The sequence below is a fragment of the Gossypium arboreum genome, chromosome 2, assembly GCF_025698485.1.
Source record: "Gossypium arboreum isolate Shixiya-1 chromosome 2, ASM2569848v2, whole genome shotgun sequence".
Classification (NCBI taxonomy): domain Eukaryota; kingdom Viridiplantae; phylum Streptophyta; class Magnoliopsida; order Malvales; family Malvaceae; genus Gossypium; species Gossypium arboreum.
The window spans coordinates 52,538,673-52,544,629 of NC_069071.1; the positions used below are offsets into that span (position 1 = coordinate 52,538,673).

Consider the following 5,957-nt stretch of genomic DNA (forward strand, 5'->3'; position numbering starts at 1 on the left):
GAGCTAAGAAAATCATCAATTTTCTTATTCAAGAGTTCTACCTGATTAGAGAGCATGGTGACCGAATCAACGTTATAAGCACCGGCTATTTTTATTGGTTTTGTCCTCAAGACTTGCCACTGATATTTATTCAGTGACATCTCCTCTATAAATTCGTAAGCTGCCTTAGGTGTCTTATTATTGATAGTTCCTCCAGCGGCTGCATCAATCATCTACCGAGTCAAAGGATCCAGGCCATTATGGAATGTTTGAACCTGTTACCAGAGTGGTAACCCATGGTGAGGGCACCTTCTCAAAAGGTCCTTGTATCTTTCCCATGCATCGTAGAGTGTTTCTAAATCCATCTGCACAAAAAAAGAGATATCATTACGTAATTTGGCTATTTTAGCCAGTGGAAAATATTTTAATAAAAATTTTTAGGTCATTTGTTCCCAAGTAGTGATTGACCCTCGTGGTAATAAGTTCAGCCATTGTTTAGCTTTGTTCCTCAACAAAAAAGGGAAACAACCGAAGACGTATGGCATCATCAGAAAAGCCATTAATTTTAAAGGTATCGCAAAATTCTAGGAAATTTGCCAAGTGAGCGTTGGGATCCTCATCCTGCAAACCATCAAATTGAACAAACTATTGTATCATTTGAATTTTGTTAGGTTTCAGTTCAAAATTATTTGCATCAATAGCAAGTCTATCTATACTTGACTCAGTTCCTGTTAAATTAGGTTTAGCATAATCATACATAGTGCGCGGAGTAGGATTTTAATTAATAGCAATTGCAGGAGGTAGCGGATTTTCTTAGTTTTCAGCCATCTCCTCAGTTTTGGTTTGAATATTGTCCTCTTGCTCATTCTCTATGTATCTTAAGCTTCGCCTTATTTCTCTTTGGTTTCTGCGAACTGTGCGATCGATCTCACTGTTAAAAAGTAATGGTTCTGACGGGTTTCTTCTAGTCATAAACTATAAGAACTTGCTAGAAAAAGGGAAAAAGAAGAATTAGTAATAAAAAATAGAATAAAATTTAAATTGCAGTAAAAGTAAATGGCTAAAGTAATAAAAATCAAGTGTTCCTAATATCTTAGTTCCCCGGCAACGGCGCCAAAAACTTGATATGTGATATTAGTGACAAGTTTTAAATATTTATAATGAATCATTTTTGAAACTAACTATTATCACGATGAAGGCAAGTGTACCTATCGAACAGTAGTATAGCTTTAGCAAGACCGGATTGTCGAACCCAAAGGAACTAAAAGTATTAGTAATGACTGTCTTTTTATTATCTAGCCTAAGAATAATGGGGTTTGTTTTAACTAACTAATTAAATAAAATAAGAATTCACAGAAAATAGAAATGGGGAATTACTTTTGGAAAAATGATTGAATTAACACAATACCTAAGGAAAAATCCACCTAGACTTCACTTGTTATTTGACTTTGAATCGGACGATTTATTCATTCAACTTGTTCCATAGAGATCCCTAAGTTAAATTATTATCTCTCTCGAGACTAACAACGTCTAGCCCTAGTTTGAATAATTGAAATCTCTTTCTAAATAACCCCCCAGGGTTGCATTAACTCGATCTATGGATCCCCTTATTAGGTTTCACCCTAATCCAGAAAAATCTTGTCACCCAATCTCTAGGCACGCAATCAACTCCGCTTAATTATGACAAATGTACTCTTAGACAGGGTCTATTCCTCCTCTGAATAAGAGCTTAACTTGAATCAATATCCTGGAATATCAAAACAGGATTTAAGAACACATAATTAAGAACAAGTCAAATATTTATCATACAATTCAGATAATAATAAAAAGATCTATCTTAAGTTTCATTCCCCTTAGGTATTTAGGGGTTTTAGTTCATAACTAAAAAGGTAAACATCTCAGAAGAATAATGAATACAAAACATAAAAAAAAACCCAAAACTCCTGAAGGGAAATTGAGGGGAGATCTTCAGTCTTGATGATGAATCTGGCTTCTGAGATGGATCAATCGGCTTTTCTTGAGTAGTTCCCTGCTTTCTCCTCTCTGGCCCCCATTTTCCTCCTTCTCTATGGTGTATTTATAGTATTTAGAATGCCTAAGAACCCTCAAAATTGGCCTTTTCCGAATTGGACTCAATTTGGGCTCGACAGGGACACGCCCGTGTGCGATTACTTCAGGCTGTGGTCAAGCCTGTTAAATAGGCATAGGCGTGTGCTCCACTCGTGTGAGTCGTGCTTCGATTCTGCCAAATTGACACGGCCGTGTGGTCTGCTCGTGTGAGGAGGTCCAAGCCGTGTTGATTTCATATGTTGGCCTATTTTCTCCATTTTTGGCCTGTTTCTCGTTCCTTTCACTCTCTTATGCTCACCTGTGTATAAAATATGAAATTAAAGGATTAGGAGTATCGAATTCACCAATTCTAATGAGAAACCATCCATAAATGCGTTAAGCATGGGGTAAAAATATGTATAAATTACTGTTTATCAATCACCGAATTTGGATACCAAGTGTCGTAAATACTTGAATTTCTAAATAAGTTCCTAGCTGATTATTCGCAACCCTGGATAAATTACATACCTTTATCGGTTATTCCAATGTTACTCAATTTCATCAGAAATAATAACTTATCATATTAAAAGTGTAATATCCTGATTTTGGGCCTAGTCGGAATAGTGGTTTCGTGACCACAAAATCCGAGATAGAAATAATTATTTTATGACTATTTTGAGGTCTATGATATGATTTCGTGATTGTGTGAAAATTTCGTGAAGAAATTTTATGCATAAAGTGCTTAAATTGAAATTAGAGACTAAATCGAATAATTTGCAAAACTTGCTTTCTAGAAGTTTCTAGTATGAAATTGTTTTGAAATATTAATTAGGAGGCCTTATATAGCAATTTTACAAATTTCTAAGTCTATGGACAAAAATTGGACATGGATGGAATTTTTGGAAAGTTTAGTAGTAAGGGCATTTTGGTCATTTAGGGGCAAAATGAATTAAAATACAAAATTAAAAGCCAATTTTGCTCATCTTCAACCCCATGGCCGAATATAGTAAGGAGAAACCATGGCTAGGGTTTTTCAAGCTTCCAAGCTCGATTGTAAGTCCCTTCTAGACCTGTTTTTAATGATTTTTACGTTTTTGGAGTCCCGGTAGCTCGATTTAGCTTATGCTAGCAATAATTTAACCTAGGGTTTATATTTGGAAAAATACCCATAGGTGAAATTTGTGTATTTTGGTGTTTTATGATAGAATATGAGGTTTTAAATTATGTTAGACAACTTGTGCTACTCGGTTTTAAGCGAAAACTAGCAAAAGGGCTTAATCGGTAAAAATACCTAATAGTCATAAGTACATGTTAGAGTGAGAATTTGATGTTGCCATAGAAGGGAAAAATGATCAGCATGTCATAAAACATAAGAAAATAGGCTGAAGTTTAATTTACGAGCTTTGGGGCAAAAGTGTAAATATGTGAAAGTTTAGGGGCAAAACTGTAATTTTGCCAAAATATGATTTTGGGTCAATTTGAATAATGTGAGTCCTAATTAGACTATATTTTAAATGATAGAGCAAGGAAAACTGAAATTCGGACTAAAATGGGGAAAATACCAAGTTGTGGACGAAATGGTAAAAGTAGCCATTTTCGCATACGAGGTAAGTTCATATGTAAATGTTGGTAACATAGTTATTATTTTAAATTTTTTTATGTTATCTAAATGATATAATAATTATTATGAAATATTATACTCGTGATAATTGTTTGATAATATGTCAAATTATGTGATATACTTGGAAAATGTGAAATACTACTGAGTATTGGTATCGACATTCCATAGGAGATGGTTGAGACACATGATTGGGAAAAAGTTCCCGTTGAACCTTAGGAATGGATTAGGATACAAGTGACATGTCACTAGGATGTTTGGGCATCCGAACTCGTTGAGTTGAGTCCGAGTTCACTTATGGATGCGAATGTCCGAACTCGTTGAGTTGAGTCCGAGTTCGAGAGATGTAACTAGGCATCCGAGCTCGTTGAGTTGAGTCCGAGTTCACTTATGGATGTGAACGCCCGAGCTCATTGAGTTGAGTCCGAGTTCACTTATGGGGGGGTTACATGGTAGCTTGGCTACATATGTAGCACTTATGTGCAAACTTTCCATGTATCCGAATTATATTACAATGTGTTCAACGGGTAAAATTCTACTCAAGCGGAGGAATACTCGAGATGAAAGGGATGCATTGGTAAGTATTGTGAAATGAATACTTTGAACAAGTATGTACTTAACCCTCGCGTTGAAAACTCGATAAAACAACAATATGGTAAGATGATAAATGAAAATGTGATATGAATGTCTCGGTGATGATTATGCAAATGGTGTTTTATGTTTGCTTATATAGTTGTGTTACTTGCTATTTGCATGTGAACTTACTAAGAATTTATGCCTACTCCCTCTTTTCATTCCTTGTAGTTTTGACAAGCCAGCTCGGAAATCGGGAACGGTCGGAGGCTCGCTCACACTATCCGTGTATCATCTTGGCATAATGGCTTGTATATTTTGAGCATGGCATGTATAGCATTATAATCATTTTGTGTATATGGTCTTATGATATGGTTATTGAGTGGTATGGAAATGCTTGGTAATGATTAGCCATTGAAATGGCTAATCATGATCATATTTGGTGTTATGTATGCTAAATTGCTAGCTAATCCATGGAAACCATGAAATAGGTAAAATTTACCATAAAATAGATTCAGACAGCAGCAGTGATGTGAGTTTGAAAAATCATTAAAAATAGTAGAGATATAATTAAATGATGAATAAAATATGGAATTGAAGAATTATGAGTCTATTTTCATATGGATGGAACAAAACAGGTATATGAGTTATATTTTATGAGATGTTTAAATTTTTGTGAAATAGGGGCAGAGCTATTTTTGGATCCCCTGTTATGACTTTAAAAATTCATCATAAATTTTTAAAAAATAATTAGAAATCATTCTTTATATGTACAGATTCCTTATTGAGTCTAGTTTTATTAGAAATAAACAGTATAGTCATTGAACTCTGTATAGGGAGATATCTGATTCATAATACACAGATGTCAGAGCAGTCGAACCCTGAAACAGGGGAGAATTTAACTAATAAACTGTACTAATTGGCTCAACAAAAAATTATAGAAAACAATTATTAAATATATATATTAGTCTAGTTTTATGAAAAATTTACGGGATTGGATTTCGAGTTTCAGAACTCGAGATATGAATTTTGTTTATCGTGACGCAGATCGCTAGCTTAATCGGAAATTTTAAAAATAAATTGTTTGAGCTGTTTAAGTAATGAATTAAGTCTGTTAACACCTCGTTTTCGACTCCGGCGATGGTCTCGGGTAAGGGGCGTTACATTTGGTGGTATCAGAGCAGGTTTAGTTGGTGCTCAGATTAACCTAGTATTTGTAAAATTTTAGCTATACATGCCACTGACCTGTGATAGTGTGATGTCTTCCGACGCGTATGAGTACAGTACTGTCTTATTTAGACAGGGTACTCTCCAACCGAGCTGCGCCGACCATGTTCAATGTTATGTGAATGTATTTGAGTAAAATTATGATTATGATAAGTCTCGGTTTAGAAAAGTATGAATAAAAGTTTATGATACATATGTGATAAATATCCATACTTGCTTAATGCTCATATGATGTAGTGTATATGGCTGACTTGATAAGATGAACGGAATAAATAGAAAGTAGTAGAGGTATGAATAAAAGTCATAATATTATGATATGAATGAAAATGTCATTGTCTTGATTTGGACGTCGAATGTTGATGAATGCTAATGATATATAATTTTTATGAGATAAAGGATTATAATAAAATGAACTTATCTATGTTAAATTGTTGGACTGGATTATATGATTGTAATGATATGTACATGATGATGAACGAAATGAAAGTTGTGATTGTGATGCAAATATCTA

At 34.4% G+C, this 5,957-nt stretch overlaps 1 non-coding gene across 1 annotated transcript; it reads left to right on the plus strand.

The window, feature by feature from the left end:
* The first annotated feature begins 270 nt into the window (after positions 1-270).
* Positions 271-377, plus strand: LOC128289875 (small nucleolar RNA R71). The gene has a single exon (XR_008279517.1). It is a non-coding gene; the product is annotated as a small nucleolar RNA R71 (small nucleolar RNA).
* The last annotated feature ends 5,580 nt before the right edge of the window (positions 378-5,957 follow it).